Raw genomic sequence first — 26,817 nt, forward strand, 5'->3', positions numbered from 1 at the left:
AAAATAAATAAATAAATAAAATGCAATAAAATTTAATATTAACAGAGTTCATAAAATAAGGCAGACCTTTTGAGAAAATGAATTGTAGAATTCAGCATCCATCAAAAATGTTTTGGAAATGCTTCTGACTTAGCAAAAACACCTTTATGCTAATTAAAACAGCCATATTAGACAAGAAAACTGTGAAGCAGCAGCATTTTCAGCCATGCACAGAAACAGAAAAGACATGGCTGAAGTATTTCTTCCACATTGATTTGAAATATGCCCAAGTAGAACTGAACTAGTACTACAGGTAATAAGAATTTAGCAAAAAAGAACTTATTTCCATTGGTTTGCAAAACTGGTTGTGGATATTTGAAGAGGGATCAGAGTCTTTAAATCAGGGGTGTCCAACCTTGGCAACTTTAAGACTTGTGGAGTTCAACTCCCAGAATTCACCCAGCAAAGCTGGCTGAGGAATTCTGGGAGTTGAAGTCCACAAGTCTTAAAGTTGCCTAGGTTGGACCCCCCTGCTTTAAATCTATTCTTTAAAGGACAGCTTTATGACCGCTATTCTAGCACCCAGTGGTCAAACCATTATAGCACTTGCACAGAAGACAGGAGAGACAACCTGTGGTTAGGTTATTGGACAAACATTGTGCTTTGGAGCTCTGTTTGTTCTGGTCCTAAACAAAAAGCAGGTCACCTTTCATGGGCATTCAAAATTTACTTTTTCAAACACCATTCAGTTGCCACATCAACAATAACAAAAAAATCATATTGGGCAATGCAAGGTTAAGGAGACACCTTGGAAGTCATGGCTTCCCATTGTTGCTTTGGAGGCACTTGATTCGCCTTTGAAGTTCTGTAGGCAGACTCCTTGCTTACATTTTACAAAGCCCGAAGGTCATGGTTTAGAGAAGGGACAAATTGTTCAAAAGCAACAGAAAGTCTTTGGCAGGTGGATAGGAAAACACAAGAAAATTAAATTGCAGAATTTATGGCAAAGTGTTTTGCAATGGATATTTTCCATTGCCTTCATTTTAAAAAATTGCATGGAAGAAACAGAACAAAAACTGCTGCCTTTGATATCTGTATTAATGATCAGTGCTTCCCAAATTTCTGATCGATTGGTCTCTTTTTTTCTTGAACTGCAATTGGAGTTATTGTATGCACACTTAAGAGTCATATTTATACTTTCTCATGCTGAATATCTGAGAGGAATGTGTAATCACTTTCATTTGAATGCATAATCTGGAAACCTCCTTTATTATGATCCAGATTACATTGAGAAGTATAATGTTATTCAAGCAAATACAAATACAGCTCTCCTATGGCATTCCTGCAGAATGCACAGAGAATGGGGACAGGAGGGAAACCATGTTAGCTGCACGGAATTGTTCTCTACTTCATTCAACTAAACACAGACACCAATGTATTAAAGATTTATTTGGTATTTGTATTCTGTGGATTTGTGTCCCACATTGTCCCCTAGCAGCAAAAACCTGGCGTCCAAACCTTAGGTTTCTCTCTTTTAATATTTCCCCATAATCAAAAAAACAAAACAAATGCCAAGTATATTGGGCTGAGAAATAGTGACTGGCCTAAAGTTACCCTGTCAATTTCCATGGGTTAGGTTAATGGGAATCTGAACCTGAATATTTCTGATTACAAAACAAATATTGAGACTTTAGAAAGAGTGCAGAGAAGAGCAATAAAGGTGATTAAGGGAATGGAGACTAAAACCTAAGAACAGTTGCAGAACTGGGTATGCCTAGTCTAGCAAAGAGAAAACAACTAGGAGTAATGTAACAGTTTTCCAATATGTAAGGAGCTATCTCAGTGAACAAGGGTTTAACCTATTATCCAAAATACCTGAAAACAGAACAAGAAACAAGGGGTGGAAACTTAACAAGGAGAGATCCAACCTAGAACTAAGGAGAAATCTTCTGACAGTGAGAACCATTTTTACTCAGCAGAATGGCTTGCTTCAATTCAGTTTGAAACGTCAAAATAGCTTACCGTTTTTTTTAAAAAAACAAGTGTGTATAATAGCAATAGCACCTAGACTTATAGTTATGTACCGCTTTACAGTGCTTTACAACCCTCTCTAAATGGTTTAGAGTCAGCATATTTCCCCCAACAATTTGGGTCCTCATTTTACCCATCTCGGAAGGATGGAAAGCTGAATCAACCTTGAGCCTGGTGAGATTTGAACTGCCAGATTGCAGTCAGCCAGCAGTCAGCAGAAGTAGCCTGCAGTACTGCATTCTAACCACTGTGCCACCGTGGCTCATAATATTAAAGTTAGCCTGATTTTGTGGGAGGGAAATATATATTTACTATTAACCTATTAGGATTTCAGGATAATTTATCAAACAGAAATTCTGCTTACCTGGTTAAATACACTGTGGCTGTGTCCCCATCCATATCCTCTCCAATTTGTAACAGCTGCAGGCCTTTTCTCCTTTTTTTTAATTTTACTGAATACAGTGGAAAAGAATAAATCATACCAACATTAGTGCACTTTTTATGTATGTTGGGGTGAAGTACTCATAGAACAAGGACAACATCAATCAAGGCAGTCCTTCCAAAGGGACTGAGAATCCATTCATGAGAATCATTAGCAGGCACCAGTGTGCAGTTCTTCCATCACACTGGTGGCGCCGACCTCCAACTCAAGACCACATAAAATACAACACAATCACAAAGACAAAATAGCAGATTAAAAAATTTGAAAACAGATAAGTGTTTACATGTTTAAAATATCCAGGATATTTTAAAAAGAACAAATTTTACATCAAAAAAATTACAACATTGGGGGACTAAATAGTTCTTTCTTCAAATATTAGCAATTGGCTACAAGGTCATATTTGCTTGGGAGAAAGAGTCAAGGAGCTAAACCTATCAAACCTACAAGGTAGATCAGACCTGGAAACCAATTCCACAAGAGCTGTTGTAATTCTACTTTATTGTCGTAGGGTATAATAACAAATTATTTAAAGCCTGACAGGCATTCTCTCCCCACCCTGTAGACCAGACGGGAAATCTTCCTCATTCCTTCAACAGAATATTTTCTTCAAGGCCACTTTTGTATTCCTCTACATTTCTTAAAGATAGTCAGGTTCTACCCCAACATGGGAAGAATCAAAATCACAAGACAGTAGGAATGGCACTTTTGTTTTTCACTTCAGAAACATTCACAGGTTGGAAGTTTTCATCAAACTATATGTCATGATGCCCATATAAAAGGAGGAAACTCATATCACAATCACATGATGCTGCTTTCATTATTCCCCTCCTTTGACAGATCCTGTGGGTTTAATTTATTCACTAGGCAATCATTTCCTCCCTCCCTCCCAAATATGCCTAATTCACTTATTTCTCAAAATCGTGCAATATGCCCTAAACACTCCATTCTCTTCTCTTCCTCCCTCTTCCACACCTTTCCCAGTGGTGGGATTCAAACATTTTTACTACCGGTTCTGTGGGCGTGGCTTGGTGGGCATGACAAGAGAAGGATATTGTAAAATTTCCAGTCAGAGGTGGTATTTGCCGGTTCTCCGAACTACTCAAAATTTCCGCTACCGGTTCTCCAGAACTGGTCAGAACCTGCTGAATACCACCTCTGACCTGTCCACACAAACTTTTACAACCATTTCTCTGTCTTGTTCCCCAACTTGTTTCCATTCCCATTCTCTCCACTTTCTTTGTGCATGTCCTTCTCTTCCCATACTTTCTCATATTCCCATGGTTCGCTTCCATTCAGCTTTTATTCTGTGATATATTGTCTCTCTTCACGAACAATTCATTTTCTTTCCCTTGTCAACAAGGAGGGTTTTTATTTCTTCTGATCTTGAGTCTTGTAGGAAGATCTGGAAAGAGGCAGAAAATGGTTGAGACTTGGAGAATAACTTGGGGAAGAGCTTAGTCTCTGAGGGCATGGCTCCAAGCATTGTCCATGTCATTCATCTTAAGAGGGAGAGCAGGATTAATAGAGCAATGCAGCCTCCCCTAACCTGGTGCCCTCTGGATAAATTGGACTTTGGCTTTTATAATTTCCTCAGAATCACACAAATGAGGAAGAGTATAGTTCATTTGATATTTGTTGCTGATGATGGCCTTCCACAGAATATTCTTTTTGATTTAAAAGATTGTCATGCTCAGTTTCTCTCACTTCCTCCCACATACACATACTGGTATGCAGCTGCCTAAAAAGGGTGGGAATCAAATTTTCAATTGAGCATGGGGCACAGTTGCCTTTTAATAGGGTAGCGGTTAGGTGACTGCCAAACCTATACCACCCCCCAACTCCCACACACATACCTATGCATCTGGGTCTTCTATATAGCTCCTATTCACATTTCCTGCTTTGGGTGAGCTAAGCATTTCCAGCAGTGTTATAAATGAGCATCCCAAGTCAGCCTTGAGATCTCCGTGCATTGTTGTGCAGATCTGTAACTGGATCCAGGCTGAAGTGTTTTTCAAAACACTTTTAGGGACACTTCTTTTCCCCCAGAAGGCTCTGTCTTGGTGGTGACAGCATGGAGCTCACCAAAGCAGGGGATAACTGGAGATAAACAGGTGCTTTCTTCTTTTTAGAGGCACGTGAGGTCAGTTCTTAGGATTCAGCTGAGACAATAGGAGCCCCTTTGCCTTTCAGCCTTTCCTCCTGACCACCCAGTAGAAGAAAAAAATCCCTGAGGTTAGGGCAATTTCACTCTGGAAAAAAAAAAACTGTGTAAACTTTGTATTTCCTATGAGGTTGATTCTTTACTGACATGTTCAACATGATCACAACAAACCATTCTGTGATGCTGGCTTTCCCCCTCCCCCTTTCAATAACATATTTTCACATTAGGTAATTGCTCCATCTCATTTAAACTAATATTTTGACAAGAGTAGTTTTTAGACCAAAAAAAAAAAGCATGGTTTTAAAATTTTAAATTTAAACAAAAGGAATTATACATGCACAGAAACATACACTTTTGGAACTGAAGCAGAAACTTGATATTTTTGTTTATGCTATAAGTGTACTATCTTGCAATATATATAGCTGCAAAAACTTTTTAAAGTTTTAAGATCAGTGATTCAGAAGCATTTAAATGGCTGTTTCAAAGTACACTTACAGTAAGCATTAACACAAATCTTTCTGGAATTCATTTAATTAAAGACAGTAGCAAAAATGTGCATTTTGCACAATGGATCTTCATTTACATTAATATTCCTCCATCCCAAATAGGATGCTCAGGCCCTATTTTTTTATTAGCTTTTATTGTTACTCACCAAAATGTCTACTGCATGTGACTGCATTTCCTATGAATGATGGATGTTCAGGCTTTCATTGTGCCCTTGTTTTAACTTTTAATGTCAAAATAGTCCTTAATTTATAAATAAAGAAATAAAGAAATAAAGCTTTGCATTAACAACATTACCATGGGTATTTAATGCTTGTAATTTTTAATAGCGATACAAAGGCTCATATAATTAAACAATTAAAAGGTAAAATATATTAACCACTCTAAAGTGATTATTAAGTAAGTACTTGTGTAAGGTAAGGTAGATACTTTACTTATTGCTGGTGTGCTGCATGTTTCAGAAGGAATCAACATTTATGTGAACAATTATACTTGGTTTTCAGTACATTAAAAAAATTACAAATGTCCCATAGCAAACTATGTGTATTATTTTATCATATTCACAACATATTGATATACTGTGAACTCCAGAATGAATCAGGTAATATAATAGTTATGCTTTATTAGTGAATATTGGCTTTTATACATTGTCATATTTGATGCTATCATTTTTTACATATTTGAATCATTATACCTGTGTGTTCTATCCCACAGGTATAATGATTCAAATATACAAAAAATGCCCTTCCAGCACTGAAAAATGACTGAGCAGAAGGTAAACTATCAGAGAATAACATGACTATAGTATATTTTCTCTGACAAGGATTTTATTTCATTATCAGCAAGTATTTTAAAAAGTAACTGCAGCATATCCATAAAACATATTGCTTTTATATAGTCTTATTTTGTCTATCCAAACCCGAAAGCTTTAAATCCTCAATGCTAAATATATTTATTTGGCTGTAAACACCATTGAACAAAATGCAATTTATTTCTGAATAAACTTGCAATGAAGAATTGATATAACTCCAAGAAAGCAAAATCTATGTGAATACAAGGGGGAAGATTGTGCAGTACTAAGCTATTAAAACCAGTTGAACCTAAAGAGTAGAACATTCTTTAAGTGATTTCAGTCTGGCTTCTTCCATTGTGTTGAGAAAGGGGACTGGTTCATCAAAATAGCAGATTCCTGGTGGAGTGTTTAAAATTTCAACAGAATTTGGCTTGAGATCTGGGAATGGGATGTGGAAATATTAAATCTATTTTTCAAAAAAAATGTGCCTGAAACCTTGACAGCAAATAAATACAGTAAACATGAATGGGGGCTTTAGTGAATAAACCCACACCCCAAGATAGCTGGAATTGCTGCAGCTGTGTTCTTATCTGGCTGGAGGAAGAACTACCACAACAAAGGCGGCTAAGAAGCCCTGGCTGATGCATGGGAAAGCCATTGGCCAGCAATTGTGGCTGCCCTTCTGCTGAGCAAATAGTTCAAACTGTTCATTCCCATCTTCTATTCTCTCCCCGGTACATTGTTTGTGTCCTTGCATTTCATTCTGCAAGGAAGATTGCTCTCTGGGCCTATAAGCAAACAGTCCAGAAAAAGAGCCAACTAGCCTTCCCTTTTCCCTGGAGAACTAGCATTTTTACTTCCAGCTCCAAGCTGTCAACATGCTAGAGAGTTAATGTCAGTATCGTGAATTAATTGCTTTAAGCTGGAGCAGTGAAAATGTGCACCAAATGTCCAGAATATGTTTATCAATAATGTTTCCTCTTTTTATTCTTTTCCCCCCTACCCCTCCTTTTCTTTTCGCCTACCCTGCTGCTTTTTTCTGCTCAAACTGCCAGCCTAACTATAGGGTACATTGGCTAAATATAAAGCACTTAAAGTGAATTCTGAGCAGTTCACAAGGTATCGTCAAACAAAAACAGAAACACTGACATGTTCCGGGCTCGGAATTGTCCGTCATCATTTCAGAAATTCCACATTATAGCCTTAACTGTAGGAACAAGGTGATGAATGAGCAAGTTAAGAAAAAGCAAGATTATATTTACTCATACATATCTTTGCAAAATTAACTTTGCAAATGGTGTGGGAATAACAAAGGAAAAAGAGGATATGACTGGTAAATGGATTTATGTTTAAACATGCTATATTTTAAAGTGCTCCCTGGTGTGAATGGCCCTCTTTAAGAGAATGAAATAATAAACCAATTTATATACCAATAGAGAGCTGAGATCCTGAGTGCCGTTGTGTAAATTTTCCCCCTTGACTTTTCATTATCTACCTGTGCAAAATCAATCTATATGTATGGGATCAACATAAAATTGGAGAGATAAAAGGAAAAATAAAATGTGCTTTGCATATCTTGGAGATAACAGGCACAGTTTCTTATTCTCTACTGGTTTCCAAGACTATGCATTTTATTTTAATTTATTTTTTTATTATGTATCTATCAGGTTATAAAAGAAAAAAAAAAGATAGGGCGATATGGTCCCTGTTTACTTTTTTGCTGGAAATATTGATTCTGTTAAATGAATTGTGGTTAATTAGTAACCAAGGAAATATCAGCTTAATTTTGCCTGTCATTTGTTTGATTGTAAAACATATGAAGTGTGCTGCATTTGGGCTTTGCAAGAAAGATCTATAAAATACAAACTATAGATATCAAATATACTTACTCGTCCAGTTAAGAAAAGAAAAAGGGAGATTGTCACTGAAAATATATAATCACACTTAACATTGTTGGATATTGCCTTCTATTGCAGACAGAGTGCATGAAACAAATAAGAGGGTAGAAAAACATTGCACTGTTTCCATCCTTGGCCCAAAAGTGCTTTTTTCAAGAGGCAACTTTCTTGGAGTTGAATCTGTGTTGTCTACATCTCAAACTGAAGTGCAAGAGGTTCCTGTAGTCTGCAATTTTTCTGGACAAACAGACAAACCCCCAAGTGGCCTCAACAACTCTCTAAAAGAATGCAAATGACCAGCTGTCTGTAAGGAATATAAATCCTTCTATTCCCCACCATCTACTTAGAGCTGAAGAAGATTCTTGGATGAGAAGTGAAATGTCTTTGAAGAAAAACAAGAAAGTCTAGTTGCCTCTTGAAAAAAGGGCCAACTCTTTGTGACAACTATGACCTGGATGACCAAGAATCTCCATAGACATTTAGCTACGCACTTTGGGATGAATACCTTTAAATGGTGGAGTAAGAATGGATTTCCCAAAAAAATGCAGATTACAAGAACCACTTTCACTTCAGTTTGATATGCAGGCAACACATCCCCAACAGCCTATGACTGTGTTCAAAAGTGAAGAAATACAGGGCAGAAAACATCCTGCAGAAAGCACAGCTCCACAACATAGCCCTTTTAGCGGTTCCAAGAAGGCTCCACACCCATTTGCACTACTCAGGTGACCCTAAGGACAGAGACAAACCTCCAAGTGGCCTCAACGACTCTCTAAAAAGAATGCATTCCCCACCATCTAGTTAGAGCTGAAGAAACTTCTTGGATGAAAAGCAAAATGTCTTCAAAGAAAAACAAGGAAGCCCAGTTGCCTCTTGAAAAAAGCACCTTTGGACAACCATGACCTGGATGACTGAGAATCTCCATAGACACTTCCATCCTTGGCCACTTTCAAATGATTAGACATGTTTCCATGCAGTGGAAACAGGAGGAAATGAGATTGTTTCACTTAAACAGGTTCATCACCCAGGGGTGGGATTCAAATTTTTTAATTTTTTTTTAGTTGGTGGGCATGGCTTGATGGTCATGTGACTGGGTGGACGTGGCTTGGTGGTCATGTTATTGGCTGGGCGTGGCCAACTCAATATCACTCACATCGAGGCACGCATCTCCTCGCCTGGCATCTCATGACCGTGGGGATGCTGCAACAGTCGTAAGTGTGAAAAATAGTCATAAGTCACTTTTTTCAGTGCCATTGTAACTTTGAATGGTCACTCCACACAAAGTACCAGCAAAGGAGGGAAAAAAACTCCTGAGAAGTTCCAGTCCTGCCAAGAATGTAATAAGAGTTAATGGAGAGGCAGTTTCTGTAAGCAACACCAGAATGTTTCCTTCCTGCCTTCCTTACAAGGTTAGGCCTGTAACAACTGGTTCTCCAAACTGCTAAGAATGTTAACAACCGGTTCTAGAGAATAGGTGCGAACTGCTAGAATCCCACCCCTGTCATCACCCTACAATGGCAGTGTTTACTGGGATGAGTATTAAAAGACAAGCCCAAGACAGAGAGTTCTGTCCTTACACAGCACATCATTCCATAAGTTCTGTTCAGCCTCAGAGCCATCGGAAGCCCAATGGTAAACATATTATTTGTAAAAATCAAATAATGTTTCTCAGACATTGCTATCTGCCTCTTTCTTAATAAAATAAAGTTGCCTTGATGTGACTCAATTATTCTGTTTCTATAAATGCCTATTCACACATAGCACCATTGATATGGGACTTTTTTCCTCAGAATATGATCCCACACTAGCTATTGACCCAGGTAAAAATCACAAGTGTGAATAACAGCTACCCTTTGGGTTGTGTTCATTTTTTAAATTTACTCATATAAAAATACGTAGATACAGTGATGTGGGTCCTTCCCATTTCTTTATGCCAAATACTATTTAGCTGCGGAAAATGCAATCCAAGATACATAGGCTGAACCTTTTCAGCTTGTTGTAGATTTCAGCTTTAATGCTATTCTCTTCTTTTTGTCATTCTAGAGTCAGTTTATGCTTTTGTTCCCAACAAAGCAAAACTTGTCTTTCTCCAGCTATGATGGAAGGACTGAGGGAAGGCATCTCTTTCTCGTGAAGATTTCTGGAGTACTGTGAATTAAGCTTTAATGTAATGGCCTCTACAAGCTCTGTGAAGAATAACAGAATAAGACTACAAAGGGACCTTGGGGATCTTCTAGTCCAGGGATTCCCAACCTGGGGTGCTCTCACCCCCTGGGGGTGTGAGACGATATTCCAGGGGGTGCGAGAAAAGTCCAGGTAAATAATAAGATATTGGCTATATGTTGGCATTTTTATTTATTATGCAATGGATTAACTTTGTTTTCATTTTATAGTTAAGTATCGTTATTTAGTGGCCGTCACATACATAGCTGAAAAGATTCAATCCTACCATATATTTAACGCGTTCAGTAGTTCCTAAAGTCTAAATTTCAGGGGGTGCGAGGTTCGAGTGAAATTTCTTTAGGGGTGCAGGGCGAAAAAAAGGTTGGGAACCACTGTTCTAGTCCAACCCCCTGCTCAAGCAAGAGACCCTCTGTCATTTCAGACAAATGATTGTCCAATTTCTTCTTAAAACATCCAGTGATGGAGCACCACAACTTCTGAAGGCAAGCTGTTCTTCTGATCAATTGTCCTCACTGTCAGGAAATTCTGGGTTAGCTCTCTTCTTGATTAGTTTCCCTCCAGTGCTTCTTGTTCTGTCTGCAGCTGTTTTGGAGAAGGTTGACCCCCTCTTCTTTGTGGCAGCCCCTTAAATACTGGAACACTGCTATTATGTCACCCCTAAATTAGACATACCCAATTCCTGCAACCATTCTTCATATGTTTTTAGCCCCCAGTCCTCTGATCATTTTTGTTGCTCTTCTCTGCACTTTTTCTAGAGTCTCAACCTATTTTTATATTATGGTGACCCAAACTGGATGCAATATTCCAAGTGTGGTCTTACCAACACATTATAAAGCAGTACTAATACTTCATGTGATCTTGAGTCTATCCCTCTGCTAGTGCAGCCTAGGACTGCATGGGATTTTTTGGCAGGTGCCAGCACCATGCTGACTCATATTTAAGTCATTGTCCACTAGGACTTCAGGATTCTTCTCACAGTTACTCCTATTGAGCCAGGCACAGTTCTATTCTATATCGGTGCATTTGGTTGTTCTTGCCTAAATGCAGAACCTTACTTTTCTCACCACTGAATTTCATTTTATTAAATAGAGCCCAGTATTCAAATCGGTTGTGATCCATCTGGATCTTAAGTCTATCTTCCAGGGTGTCATTTGCAAATTTGATGAATTCCCTTTCTATCCCCTCATCTAAATCACTAATAAAGATGTTGAAGAGACCTCGGCCTACAACAGAGCCTTGGAGTATTGCACGACATACTTCTATCCATGTAGATACAGTTCCTTTAAGGACTACATGTTGAACGTGATTGGTCAGCCAATTATAAATCCATCAGAGGGTGATGCTGTCTAACCCACATTTTCCTCTTATCAAATAGTAGGCTGTGGTCTACTTTATCAAATGCCTTACTAAAGTTCAAGTAAACTACATCCACAGCATTTTGCTGATCCATTTATTTTGCCACATTGTCAAAGAATGCAGTAAGATTTGTTTAGCATGATCTGTTTTTTGATAAATCCATGTGGGTTTGATTATAACTTTGCTTGCCTCTAGGTCTTCACAATTCTCTGCTTGATTATCTTTTCCAGAATCTTCCCTGAATTGCTGTCAGGCTGATAGATCTGTCATTTTCTGAATCCCGTTTTCCCTCTTTTTTGAAAATGGGAACCACACCAGCCCTTTTCCAGTCCTCTAGTAGTTCTCCAGTGCTCCAAGATCTTTGAAACAGTGATGAGATTCAAATTTTTTTACTACTGGTTCTGTGGGTGTGGCTTAGTGGGCGTGGCAGGGGAAGGATACTGTAAAATCTCCAGTCAGAGGTGGTATTTGCTGGTTCTCTGAACTACTCAAAATTTCCACTACCGGTTCTCCAGGACTGGTCAGAACCTGCTGAATACCGCCTCTGCTTTGAAAGATATGGTTCAGTGGTTTTGAAATCATCTCTGCTAGCTTTTTCAGAACCTAAGGGTATAACCTGGTGATTTCAACTCATTTAGAGTGGACAGGTATTCTCTTACCATTTTATTTCTTACTTTCACTTATATTCGTAATCTGCCATTTTACAGGGTTTTTTTTTATAGGGTGGACTGTTTTTTTTTCCTTTTGTGTAAAAACAGATGCAAAAAGTGAGTTAAGCAGTTCTGCTTTCTCCCTGCTGATTGTCATCTTGCCACTTTCTCCTATTAATGGACCAATCATTTTCTTGACTTTTTTCTTGGTTTTATATGTAGAAAGATGCATTTTCTGTTATTTTTGACATTTGTCAGAAGCCTTAGTTCATTTTCAAACTTAGCTTTCCTGATTTCACCTTTGCAAGTTTGGGCTGATATTGGCTGATACTGATATTCTGCTTTAGTTATGTATCCCTCTTTCCACTTTTTATACTTGTCCCCTTTGTCTTTCAGTTTATCAGAGAGTTCTTTGTGCAACCAAGATTTCTTTTGAGATCACTTATTTTTCTACTTCATTGGTATTGTGCTAGACTGGGCTTTTATAATCTCACTTTTCAAAATTTCACAAGCTTCTTGGGTAGTTTTCCCCTTGAGGACTTTCATCCATGAATTCATCCCAAACTCTTAAGTTTATTGAAATCAGCTCTCCAAGGCTCTAGTTTGACTTTTCCCCCCTGTTCCTTATGTTTGTATAATGTTGAATTCCAATACTGCATGGTCAGTCCCCCTCGAGGTTCCTATAACTTCAACTCCTTCTATCATTTCATCTCTGTTAATGAGATGGGCATGTATGCAATGTCACAAAGCGCATAGAAAAGGAGCAGAACTTGGGGCATGAAGCTTTCATTTCTCTGATCCCCCTTTCCCCTGTGAATGCCACTGATTAAATGGGTTATTTTCTTAAGAGTTAATGCTGTCTAGTGATTTAAGTTCACCTGGTCCGAAGGGGGGGGGGGGGGGGGGGGGGGGGGGGGGGGGGGGGGGGGGGGGGGGGGGGGGGGGGGGGGGTGAGGTTTAGAAGATAGAGGTCGGAAACCCAGGTTCAAGCTTACACTTAGTCCTCTAGTTCATTGGGTTCAGTCTTCAGCCTAAGAACCATATAGAATTCCTGAAAGGAAGGATATTGGAGTTGCATAACCCTGGGCCACATTTAGTTCCCCAAAGCCCTAAGAGATCTCTAACAGTTGTAAAATTTTAACATTTAAGATGACATAAAATATTAAACCAGAGGCTCATCATTTCATTATAATTAGCTACAAACATAAGTAAGTATTTCATTTTTATCCTCACCCTGCCTTTTAGATCTTTGAATTCAGCTCCAGAACGATTAGTTAAGGTCAAAAGTGACTCTCGGACTAGAAAAGTCTCACCATTCTTCTATAAGTCATCATCTTTACCTTGAAAAGCAATACTATGTGAGCTGAAATGGATAGGTTTGTTCTGTATGATTATTTTTCTTTCAGTCTACACCATCTAAGAAATTTCCAATTTCAGGCCTATCTGATGTTTCAGAGATAGAACTCTCAAGATGTCCAACCAAATGTCTAGTAATTCTGGTACCACCACACAGCTGCAGTTACCTGGTGGCTGAAATCTCTCTCAGAGGAAAACATACCATTCTTCTTCCATCTTTTGTATTTTCTATTGTGGCCAACTGAGATTGTACATAGGACTATACAATTATGATCTTGGTGTGACTATATATTTGTGTGTGATAGGAGTCTTGAAAATACAGGACACAATAGTACATTAGCAGCAGCATCATGCTTGCTCAGAGTAGCAGCACAGGTTTTATTCTTTTTCTGAATCAAAACTTTGACATCATTTTGTATCAATAATTGAAATGTGAATGCAAAGTACAATACTGTACGTACTTAACTGATTCTAAACCCAACTTAACTCCTCAGTGAAGCTCACTCATTCATTTTATATGGCTGCTCATTTCAAATATATAATTCTGGGTTGTTAATAGAAAAATAGAAAAACAATGAAAGACAAAGTATAATATCTGAGATAAAGCCAACAACACAATCAACATAACCAAGTTCAACCACACAACCTGGACCCCAGGCTCAGCAACACAGTAAACAATTATGGGAATCCACTATTACATTCATGCATCTTGCAAACTGGAACAAGGGCAAACTATAGTTTCATAAACTTTTCCTACTTAAACTTTGCCAAATTCTAAGTTCCGTTCAGATGCTAACTCACTGATGCAGGAAACACCATCATTTCACTTAGAGCTATTCCATTTGACATATCATCCAAATCTGAATCTTCAGATTTGAATCTTCACACATTTTCCCTATCTGGTAGAACTGGACTAAATCTATAGTCATTTCTTCTTAATAGATGGAAAACATCAGATTTAAGCCAATAATTTTTTCCTTACTTTTCTAATTTATTGGCAAAATTGGATGAAATTTTGCATTGAACTTTCTATAGAGACCAAAACAGACATGTATTACATGAATAGATTTGTGATGGTTAAGTGTTAGAAGCCTTGGGATTTCTGTTGGCAGTTATTAAGCATATGACTTTTAGAAGTATAGGTGCCACATCTTTGATGAAAGAGATCTCATCCACAACAGTACACAGTATTTTTACACAAATTGTATGAGGCTGGAATTAGAGATACATACCTTGTTGCAGACATGAGGCCCATGTTTTGTGTCCTTCTGAACAATGAATCACTGACAAAGCTTCAAGAAGTTCAAACAGAATTAGAATGAATTCAGGATTCATAGAAATCCATCAGCTATCCCTGCATTACATCATACTAATTTTTAGTCAGCTGCATAAAATTATTGCTTATTACCAATCAGTGATGCTCAAAATATTACACACAATGTCAACAAGAACATAGAATTAAAGAATTACTGTGGGATGAATGTCAAATGCTATCAGATGCTAAATGACAGGGCATGTTAACTGTCTAATGCTGAAAAATGCTATCTGCCAACACATTAAAATCAAATTTTATATGCAGTTAAAAGTCAATTTTCAATAACATGCAAAAACTTACATACTAGCCAATGCATTGAGATGTCTAGAAGAGAATTTTGAGTGGAGGCATTGAAAGAAAAATTGTTTCTACTCTATGTTGCCCAGGCAATTGTATATGCCCAGTTTGCTTTTTAAAACTGAAGTTTACCAAATCCCATCTGTGGACACAAGGCAAGCAACTGAGCCTGGCCTGTATTTCCCAAAACAAAAAACTTTATAAAGGAATCTGCTTAATGTATGTGTGGGATTCGTTTGCATTCTATCAGTTAGTTTTTATGAAGGAAAAGTATTTGCATTATCTCTTTGCTCTGTTGAGGCTGGTTCATTCACTCCTGATGCAGGGATTTTTCAGTCTTGCTCTCCAGGTACTTTGCCTCCCTTTCCTTGTCTGTCTGAACCATTGCTCTCAACTGATTGCTACTCTATCTATATTCTAGAAAATACCCATCTACATTAATAGCTCTTGAGGACAAGAGTAGGTTTCTCAGACAACAGATATTTCTCCAAATAGAACTTGCAAGAAGAGTAGGTCATAATGGTCAATGGCCTTAAAATGCAGAAGCATGGTCAACATTGTTTTCTTTTGTTTTGTTTTTACTGTGTTTGCAAAGAGGAAAATTAGTTGGTCCTGGTTGTTTATCTAATTCACCGGGAAAGATATGATTCCAACCAGATATGAAGGCAGAAACAAGGGTATCTTATCTGCTACTAACTCATGTTTGCAAGATTTTGAATTAGAAATACAGGAAATGTACAGAGGTCACATTACAACTGGTTAAGAGACAATCCAGAACTGTGCGTGCAGCTAATTTCAAAGTCATGAATATATAGAAAATTTCAGGAAATGCAAAGCACTATGGGAAAATCCTGGCTATGTTCATGGGATATTTATTTGTAAGACTTCAGCCTAAATCGTCTGTTCATAGTATAATATATAAAAATAAAGTTCAGTACCTTCACAAATGTACACTTCCCAGGAAACCAGAGTGTTCTATATTAGCATACTCCAAACCCTGAATCCTGATTGGTCCACACGGACCGCAACCTGATTGGACAACTAAACGGCCGTGATTGGCACGCTAAGAATCAACCGCGATTGGCCGAGCTGATCGCAGGAGATTCAAAGCCCTGTCATTGGCCGCCGAGCTGCGAGCAGTTCCTATATGAAGGGCTGCCGCGGATCGCAGGTCTTGTACAGAACTGTATACTGAATAAAGAGCTGAATGATCACTTTTGGTTTCGCGTCTCTGTGGGAACCGATCTACCCGATCTAACTTATTTTTTTTTATACAGTAATAATTATTTTTAATTTCTTACTATAAGTTCTCAGTAACTTCCACAAACCATGTTTTTTGTTGTTCTTCAGAAATCCATAAACTGCTATCACCCAATTGAAAATTGTAGAGAGAATATCATTATTAAATCAAAAATGGAGTGACACAGGATGGTTTGCTGCTATTCCTGCTCCTATGGTATATGCTGCTCCTGTCTAGATCTTGTTCATCTGTGGTTTACGGCTTTTGTTTGTTTTCTGTCTTTCTTTTAAAAGGCAGTAGCTACTTTTATGCATCATAAATACACAAAATGAATAATTGCACAGATCTTAGGGACTGCTAAAGATTTACACATATTCAAGCAAAGTCTAAAATCTGTAGAGCAAGAGAAAACTGGGTGCCATTTTAAGGAACAGATTTGAAAATGTGCTGATGCTCCAAAATTCTCAGAGTTCTACATTCACACAAGAAGTCTGACAGTACTCAAAACCCTAATCTAAGAATAGTTACATATTTGATGAGCTGAAAGTAAAGCTGCATCTAATGGTGTAATTCTGCTAGAGCACTAAGACATATCTATGCCTAATAAGAATCCATCTCACAGGAAATTCCCTTAGCTCTGGTAGTTGCTGGGAGAAGAGAGCAAAGAAGCCATTTCATGGTGCCTTGTCTGTCAGAGGGTTCTGACCCAGTCCTAGGCATTTCCTTAGCGATCTGTGTACATGTGGGAGTATGATGTGAAATCTTGATCTCTGGCTAGCAAATAACTTAGCCCCATGGGGAAAAAATGAAGCTGTTGAGGCAGTTCATCATGTTGGTTCCACATGCAGTTTGGGAGCCCAGAGAGATGGCAATTGGATATATCTTTGTAACATTTATTTATTTATTTTATTTATTTATTTGTTTGATTGTTTACAAGTATAGTTAATGTTTAGTTGTGTACGATGGATAATAAGAAAATAAAAGAGTAAGAGAACGACAGGGCGAGGAGGGGCGAACACCGATTATGTCTTGGGGGGCGGGGGAGCAGAATGGTTTCTTTATTGCTTACTAGGGGAAACATTACAACTAGTGATAGAGTCTGAAATGGCATATTTCACCTTTCATTAAAGTGCCAGTTGATGCAGAATTGCATAAAACAATGACAGTATTACCTCTTACTTCTTTTTGTAATATCCTGCTTATAATTGCTTCTTTTTGGAAACATGTATGCCACCCTGAGTTGCACAAAAGTGGAACATAAATCTAACAATATTTTTTAAAAAGAATAAAATAAAATCATTTTGAGGAAGCTGATTATTTGACCCTTCACAAAGAGTTGGATTGGGCCCTGTTTTTTATGGTGTTTTTTTTTAAATCAAAACATTCCTGCATTATGTTTCAAATTAGGATCCTTACAAAAACATTTCCAAAATCTCTGTATTCTTCAACAAGAACTTAGAAGATTCTTTAGACATTTGGTTCCCATCTACACATCGACCGCTGCTTCGACAGACAAAGTCCCCCTCTTTCCCGAGGCCTGACTCGGCGCCTCCCCTTTTCCTTTCAGGCTCTTCCAGGGCCAGCCGGGCCCGCCCCCTATGTTATCCTCCCCGCTCCCCGAGGCCTGGAAAAGGCGGGGAGCGTTGGCGAACGTCAAGCCAGCAGCTGCTAATGAGTTAGCCGATTGCGACTTCCAATTAGCCTCCTGGTAATTAAAACGCGTTTATGGCATTAACACTCCGCAGTTCTGCCCAAGGCTTGGACCTGAGCAGGGAATGCGTGCATCGCGGACGTTTGGCTGGGAAGATCCAGTCGCTTTTGAAGTATCTGAAATCAAACAAAGGACTGACTTCAAATGCAAAAGGCACACTCGGCTCGTCCGCTTTCCCTACTCCAGCGGCGGAGCAAAAAGCAGGACGATCTCTGTTCGCGAGACTACTTACGACAGCGCAGGCTGATAAAGCAACTATTTCCCCCCAATTTCAGAGCGGGCAATGGCGGGGGAGAAAAGTCAATAGAGAACTTCCTAGAAAATACGCCAAAGTTGATTTAGACTGTAAACAAGGAAGTAAGTCCGCACTACTAGAAAGAAGCAATTTTCACAGCAGGTGAGCTGCGAGAAGAAATAATCGCGATTTGTTCTCTGGAATGGAAACTGTCTTCCATAGTGCATAAGCGCACCAACGTGCCTACCGTCCCTGTCCTATTGTTTCTTATTTTTCTTATATGTATCCATTTCATGTATTCATAACTATGTTTATACTTATACCTGTTATCTTATAATCGCTTGACAAAATAAAATAAATAAAAATAAATAGTGTCCTTTCCACGTCATCCATCGCCTTCAGCCAGCATAGCTAACAGTCTGCTACAATCCAGTCCATGCAAAGGACGCCAGGCTGGGGAAGAATGACAGTTGCCGATGGATTGGGAAGATGTTACTCTAAAAATCGCCACCTCTAGAAGCTACCATTGAAAGAAAAAAGAGAAAAGATGGATGGACCAGGGAAAGGAGTTCTTTCGGCCTTGATCTCTATAGAAGCATGGTAAAGGCCTTCCAGTTATACCACTCCATCTTTTGTCTTACTCCTTGGAAGTAATATCGTGTTGGGTTTAATGCCATTTCCAAAGAAAGCTGAATAGAATGGCAAGGCCTGATGTTACAACTAGAAAGGTTTACTTACAGCAATATGAGTGAGCATCCACTCCCAAAATTCTCCAATCAGTTGGCTAGGTAATTCTGGGAGTTAAGTCCACACATCTTACAAACCATTTTTATATAACACATCCTCGTGATATTGCCGTCATGATATTGCCTTCCCTAGCCACCAGCAGGGGCAGCTTAAAGTCACTTAGCTGTTCTAGTTTTAAGGTATATTTCTCTTCTTCTGACACAGTTTTGATATGGAGATATCTACATTTTCTTGACAACTGGGTGGAGGGTGGATGATGATCTCAGGGCTGGAATCGGCACTGCTCCTATTAATCATTTAAAGACTTCTGGAAACACATTCCTTTCCCTCCAGGGCCATTTTACTGAGATACAGTAGAAACGACATTTTTCCCCCCACAGAGGTATCTATTTTCCCTTGTGATGACTTCTGGTCCCACAAGAATCCAGAACTGAAATTGGGAATCTCATACCATTTTCTGTAGTCCCAATTATATTAATTAATAGTAATCTCAAACTGCACAAATGCAGTTGGAAATGCAAATGAAGTTTTGACACTTTAAGGCAGATACTGGTTGCAGAGAGAGATGAGAAGAAAATGATGGGTAGATCTCAATACATGTAAAAAAAATGACATGATAAAATGCATTTGTGACAGTGGAAATAGGCATTAATCCAGGGGTGGGTTTCAAAAATTTTAGCAAGGAGTTCTCTGCTCAGTTGCTGGGTGGGCGTGGCCTAATTGGCCTCCTGCACTGGGGGGGTTTTTGCCCTCCCCGTGCTCTGGAGGATTTCTTTGAGCCGTGGGAGGGCGAGAACTTCCGGGAGGCCTGTTTTTTGCCTTCCCCGATCCTCCACACACGCCCTGCACTTACTTGCATCCAAAACAGGCCACATGGGGACTCCTGGGAGGGGAGGAGTGGGGTGGGCAAGGCCAGCCAGGAGTGGGATTTGGGCGTTCTCCGAACTGCACAGAATCTTAACTAGGTGCTCTCCCGAACCCCTGCGAACCCCTAGCAGCCCACCCCTGCATTAATCCCTATAAGCACAATTTAATAATGGAAGATCCCAATGTATCTGTGCAAACAAAACACTATGAGATCTCTATTGATCAGACTGCATCCAGACTTGACTAAGCATCAGAAGATAAGTATCTTAGTTGGTTACAACATATGCTATATATCAGGAATTATCTGATGGGGAGTATATAGTAGTAGATCTGAAAGTACATGCAATATAAGAGGCAATGGAGCAGAATATCTTTTGCCTGCAATTTGAAGAGTTCTATCAATTATACATTTTTACTAAAATTGGGGCATATACGTGGCAATTGAGGCAAAGATATCTATTCTGTACCATATTGCCAACAGAAGAACTAAAGAATTAACCATGAAGAACTTAAAATGGTTATGATAAGCAAAGCAATTGCCTGAGTGCTCTAACTTTTCTGCACTCTGTCTTTAGCATGTCACCACCTGAGAGGAAAAGCAGAGGAGGAATTATTAGTAGATCTTCTTGGTGATAATACTTTTATTTTATTTAGAATTTCTTTCCCATTCTTTTCATTTTTTTAATGTAATCACTAATTGTTGATTGCAAAATTTTCCAAATTATGCTCTGGTAGAAAAAGGATAAGTAGCCCAGAGACCTTACCAGTATGCTGCTTGAAGCTCCACCAACACCAATCAGGTAAGCACAATAGATTTTTACACTTTGAAGCTACTGCTTGATAATGTCGGAGCTGTCAAACTCCCGGCCCAGGGACCGGATGCGTCACGCCAGGTTTAGCGAAAGGGGGGGGAAAGTACCAATATGTCACGTGACGCAGCCATGATGGCATGAGTTTGACACCCCTGCCCTATACTAACAGCACAGAACTAAAGACATCAGAGTCCACAAGGGTGTTTTAAATGGATGAAACCAGCATTCAAAGGGTTTTTAAAAAATGGCCTAGAATGAAGTCCACCTTGGCGGAATTAAGAAAGAATATTGTGATAGTTCTGATGCTGATGTATATTGAAAGTGAGTAAGTAAAGAACTGCAGGGCAATATGACCATGTCAATGCCACAAGGAACTAAATTTATTAAAAATCACTAGTGAGGAAAGGGTCCAGAAGTAGAAATTAATTTGGATTCATTATATATAAGTAAGATAATTTGTACCTGTAAGGTACACTTTCTGCACTCCTTTTCCCAAAATTCTTTTCTGCATGTTTTTTTGCTGGTCAAATATGTACATTTGTATGTTGCCAGCTTGAATCTACATAGTTTATTTAGCTTCTTTCACAATTTCAGTCTAGTAATTCCGGTTATTTATTAACCCAGTTAGCCAATGGCTCAGTCTTATGTCAGGCTACGTTTTCTTTTTGGCGTTTGTCTTTACGTGGATAATATTTTAAAAACAGACTACCACCAATAATGATTTTAACAGGTGCTCTTATTTGTAAGTGGTATACCTCAAATGTTAGGTTCATGGATATTATTTTAAAACAGATTAATAGTTATGCTGATATTTCACATATGTCCTTATTCATTAGCAGTAGCCCTCTGAATACTAAAGTCAGAGATATCCCACTAATGAGGCTATTGCAGAGTTGCTTTAATTGTATGCTTCCTAGAAGTATTTGATGATCACACTGAAAGCAGAATTTGGTTGGAATACAGTTCTGTTCTGATTAATATTTTTTCAGGTAAGCTCAGAAATAATCAGGAATCAGCTAAGATGACTAAAACTCTCAGTGACTGAAGCTCACTGGAACTTTAGCCAGCACCCCTTAATTTCAGAGTAAAATGGTGGAATGCTCCTTATTTCCTATCCTCTGCGCATATGAAATTAAAGACAAGAGTGAGTCTGTCAGTGCTTGGAATTAGGAACTTCAGAATTTAGTTCCTCCTTGGGCTCAACTAGAGATCTATTATCAGATCCTATTTGGCAAGTGTTGGGATCCCTGGATCACTTTAAATACTTGCATGCAATATTGCACACACATATGGAGAATAGTGGGATATAATTTTAACCCATTAACCCATGCAAAGTTTACACTGTGACATAATCTCCTTTTTAAAAGTGCATCTAAATTGGTTTTGGGGTCAATTGGGGCTCTGTCAACATTATTAATTGGGATCAACTCAGTTCTGAGGGAGCTGCTTTTAAAACTTTTGTCGAATTAACTCTTATTTGTCTACCAAATTTCTACACACCCTATCTCATCTAAGTGACTCTAACATGATTGGTTTACTTCAGAGGATTTTTTGAAAATGCAGTCAACAAGCATTTATTACTTGCAGTGGTTCTTAAACTGTTGGCACAATTACTCTTTTTCTAGTCTTAAATATTGGCTTACTAACTAGTTATTTACAGCCTTTTGGGGTTATGATGGCCATTGTACATGGCCATTGTAAATAGATGTGCCACCTTCCCCCTGCAGTCATGTGACTACATGTTGGGCAGGTTAGCCTTTGCTGATTTCCTGCAAGAAAAAAAAAAGCCTATTCAAATGAATGGATTCACTTAACAACCATTGCAAAAAAAGACCAGAAAATTACTTCCAGTCATTTGGGTAGCTCAACTTAGGACCATGACAACTTACAACTGTAATTCCAGGCTCAATTATAGTTGTAAATCAGAAGAACTTACAAGGACTAGTTGTAATGTATCCTCCCACTCCTCCCAGCCCCCCAGCTTTGCTGTTTATACAAGCATCTTAATCCGGCAGTCCCAAACTGGATCTTGGATTCACAAATAAGAAATTACAAATTGCTCCATTATCCCTAGGATATGCCCAAATTACCCTCTTAGGGGTAATTACCTACGTTTAAGAAGCACCGTGTTATTAGGTATATTGGGTCCACATGTGATTACTGCTTCTGAAGTTTCACAGTGGTCAGAGTTTTGGGGAAAATTATCTGTGGTTCCTAAAACAATAATTCTAGCAAGTTCAAGGAAGATGATCTTGATAAGTTATTTCTGTGGCCTTGAATAATATATTATCTCCAGTCTTGTAGACCAATAGAGATTTGAATTAAACAGTGCAAAATTTATTTCCTTTAATCTTAACATTTTACTAATAAAACAAAAAATGTGTTCCATGCATACTGAATGCCTCAAAGAACATTCAAGAAGTAACTACAGGTAGTTACAATCATCCTACTGTTAAATATGTAATTTAGTAGTTGAAATATTAACTGATATGGTTTGAGGTTGTCCTATTGTTGTTTCACTTTAAACAGACATCAACAGGATTGTTAGCATGACTCTGGGTCAAGCAGCGTGTTAAGGATTCATGTTCCTTTTGTCTATATTCCCAGTATCAAGAATTATAGATTCTTCAGGCACAGAGGTTCTCTAAAAAATTATACAACATTGGAAAGAGAAATCTATATGTGATATGTAACAATGGATTATCAGAATGATAACATGTGAATTAATATTTTCATCTAAGAAGCAAGGCTTTTAAATGCCATAACATTTTTATTTATTCTATTTATAATCTCCAGTCCCTCTTTTTCTTTTAAAATTGCTATAATTTTTTTTTTTACAATTGCTAAGCTTACCTGTTCTGAGATGTGTTGCTCCTTTCATACTGTTATATGTACTGTATATATATATTTTTAGTTTGGTATTATTAATTAACATTTTTTAAAGAGTGGACCAAGTTAGGATATATCTAGTGGGTGTTAGTAGCATTCAAATGCATGAGGCACTACTTACAGTCTCAAGTAAGAAAGCATGAACAAGATTTTCCTGTTCTTTCTATCTGTAACAAGAGGTCATAAAGATCCAACATATAATATGCTATGTAAAAGATTTAACAGTTCCACTCAATCTAATTTGACAGATAAATTAAATTAAATTCAGGTATAAATCACTGTCATGCACTAAAACACTTGAGGCTGAGTCTCTTGAGAACAGTCAAAGAGAAATCAGAGAGTGGGTGGAAGTAAATAGACACTGTGTATAACTGAATTAGCTGAATTGAAGATTCTAGATTCTGGTAACTGGGGGAGGTGCTCTCCTACAGTAGTATGTGACAAGCGCCTTGAATTCTGCGCACAGCAGAGCCAGTGTTCTAGATGTATTGTGCTATAAACTAAACTGAAATAAAAGGAGTACTGCATAAAAATTGGCTTTGGGCAGTCCCAGCAAACTTTTGCGGAAGTTCCTGGTCTGATTCTGGCATCTTCACATAGGCAGGGGAAAAAACAGGCCTGAAGCCCCTAGAGAGTTGCTGGCTGTCAGCGCCATGTTGTTGTTTTAATAAATTGACTACTTCTTTTAAGACATAATTATCTTTAATTCAAGAGTCTTCATAAATCATTGATGGCAGATACTATCTTCCAGGAAGCATTCCTTCTGAAACTGCTGCTCTTTTAGCATGTACATCAGAACAAACTATTAATAAATAACTAAATAGATGCATATGCCTTCTCTATAAAAATAATACTCTCTGAGTTCAGAATTAGTGTTTTATTTTTGTGTAAATTCAGTCCACTATCTATTGTTTGTAATGCTTTCTTGCAATTATATTTAATGTGTGGCCATTATTTTTCTTCTTTCTCCATTATTCCCCATGTCCTTTCCCTTTGTCAAAGTTTAGGCATTAAGAAATATATGGGTTTACATCAGGGACTTGGACTGTGTACCTGTATTTTTAAGTCTTCATATTGTAAAAAAAGATGACGAAGCAATATGTTTCTATGTAGGTCTTCATTTTACAATAAACTTAAGGACTGAATTAATCCTATATTGAAATTAAATGGATATTACATGGATCCAAAACTGTTTCAATTTGTCTAAATCTTAAGCTTACTATTACAGATGCATTTGTAAAATAGGAAGGATTCAATAATGAATTATTTCAACATGAAATAATATTTTAGGGAAGTTATCACAATCAATATAGAATGGACATTCTATTATTCCCCTATCCATATCTGCCCAGAAGTCCAAGCCTAGGAAGTTCAGTGAGGATTGTCCCTATATAAATCCTGTAATTATGTATCTTAATTCATCGCTATTGCAGAAACAAGCATGATCCAAAGTTAAGCATCCTGCTAGTTTTATGGAAGCTGGAGGAAGTAGGCAATACACTAGTAAAATCTTTACCAAATAATCCTTGCATATTGTTGGAATTCTTAAAGGGAGATAATTTTGAGCAATGCTTACACAGACACAGACACATCCTTCAACATCACAATTAGAGTGAATCCCAGTCACTAAATTGTTGGTTGTATAATTTATTGGAAAGCATTTTTTTTAATTGGCTATCTTAAATTTTAGTTGTCTTTCTGTTTTTAGAACATTGATGCATGTTGATCTAATAATTCTTACTATAGAGGCTCATAAAGAATAACAGACCATTTCTGTATTCCAAACATTAGAACAACTCTCTACCACTAAACCAATATTGTCTTAACAAGTAACTTTTCAACTAAAGTAAGCTTTAGAGGGAAGTCTGATCCAAAATAGTGCAACTTAATACTAAACGGGAACTAGCAAAAACTGAAAATAATGACAATGTCAATGTTTATTCAAAAATAAAACATATCTTTTTAATTTTTCCACATTGTGTTAACAGCCACAGCAAATAAACCCAACAATAATGAAAGAGTGCTTGCTACCTGCATCTGATCCTGGAATCCACTTTATCAGATTGGGTATTTGACCAAATAAACTGGTTTCCTGCCTCCAGCTTAGGCAGTGATATATCACTCCTTTAAGTTTTTTCTTACCTTTTGGTGATCTCTTCAAATTTTATTTAAGGTCAGAGAAAAAAAAATCCCTGGCCTATAAATATGTAAGTGAAAGAGTTAAGCAATGTCCACAGTTTCACTTAGTTAAATTAAGAGACTTCAGTATGCCTTATTTGAAACATGCAGTTTTCTTTCTTTTTATGGATTATTTAAGTACGACATTTCTTCTGACTGTGCCTGCTTTGTAAAACCGTCTTTTCAAAATCCCGCAGGCAAAACTTCAATAATATATTTCAACTGGAGCTCCATAAGCTGATACCTCTAAATTGTTCTTGCCTTTGTTTTCAATTGAATTTGCATTTTTTTCTGAAATAGTTAACATTCAATTTCATGCTTGGTTTCTACAGTAAACATTGAGGCTTTTTGTCATTGCCTCACTGCATTCCCTGTCTTGAACCAATAACAAATAGGTTTTTCTGAGAAGTTGCACCGGGTGTCTCAGACAGTGCTATTGATAAGCTGCTCCTGGAAATAGTTTTGGAAATTAAAATAAAATTCCTCTGAACCAAGACTTGTCTTCCTCTCAAGTCCCTCAAAAAGTCCTTCAAAACAGTGGTCTTTAGGCTGATGCTGGCTTCACACACATTCTAAAGCTCAGCCTGACTTGAGCTAGTTGGGACAAGTTAGTCTTCTAAATGCTTTTTGACAATAAGCAGGTCTTCAGATTAGTGGGAAATAGCTGGGTGAATGCTCCAATTAATAGGGAAATAGCTGGGCGAATGCTCCAATCAAGTGACATATGCAGTCAACTATATAGCAGTGCCCAAATAGTCCCTTAATATCACCTCAACTAACCAGCCAATTCTGGGGTCCTCCACCAACACAACCCTCACCCAGCAAGGCTTTTGGAGGAATAGCACTTGGAGCCAACTTCTCTGAACAGCATCAAGGTACTGGGGAGGAGCTGAAGTAGCAGCCTGACCAACAACTTTTCCCTATCAACAATGCATGAAGGAGGGTCTTGGGAGAGAATAAGCCTGGTTGTTGAGATTGGTTTCTGTTGAATTTGTCATTTTGGAGAGGTATGACTTCTGAGTGTCCAAAACAAGGCTGTCAAAACTCGTATTGTCACAGTATTGTCACGTGACATATCACGATTCCGCCCCCCCTTTTGCTAAACTGGGCGTGGGCATGGCCAGCACGTAATGCATCTGGCCCATGGGCCATGAGTTTGACATGGTCCGTGA

The 26,817-nt window shown here is 38.1% G+C and overlaps 1 long non-coding RNA gene across 1 annotated transcript in view; it reads right to left on the reverse strand.

Moving 5' to 3' along the window:
- Positions 1 to 453: 453 nt before the first annotated feature.
- The window catches only part of LOC148131383 (uncharacterized), a 38,363-nt gene continuing 11,999 nt past the window's right edge, over positions 454 to 26,817 (reverse strand). The window contains exons 4-5 of the long non-coding RNA XR_015748766.1: positions 2,375 to 3,854; positions 454 to 1,193 (exon numbers count right to left, since the gene is read on the reverse strand). This is a non-coding gene — a long non-coding RNA (uncharacterized LOC148131383). The remainder of the gene's footprint in view (positions 1,194 to 2,374; positions 3,855 to 26,817) is intronic.

This window comes from Notechis scutatus, chromosome 3 (assembly GCF_049901735.1).
Source record: "Notechis scutatus isolate UNSWTSFEM ecotype Mainland chromosome 3, rNotScu1.2, whole genome shotgun sequence".
Taxonomy (NCBI): Eukaryota; Metazoa; Chordata; class Lepidosauria; order Squamata; family Elapidae; genus Notechis; species Notechis scutatus.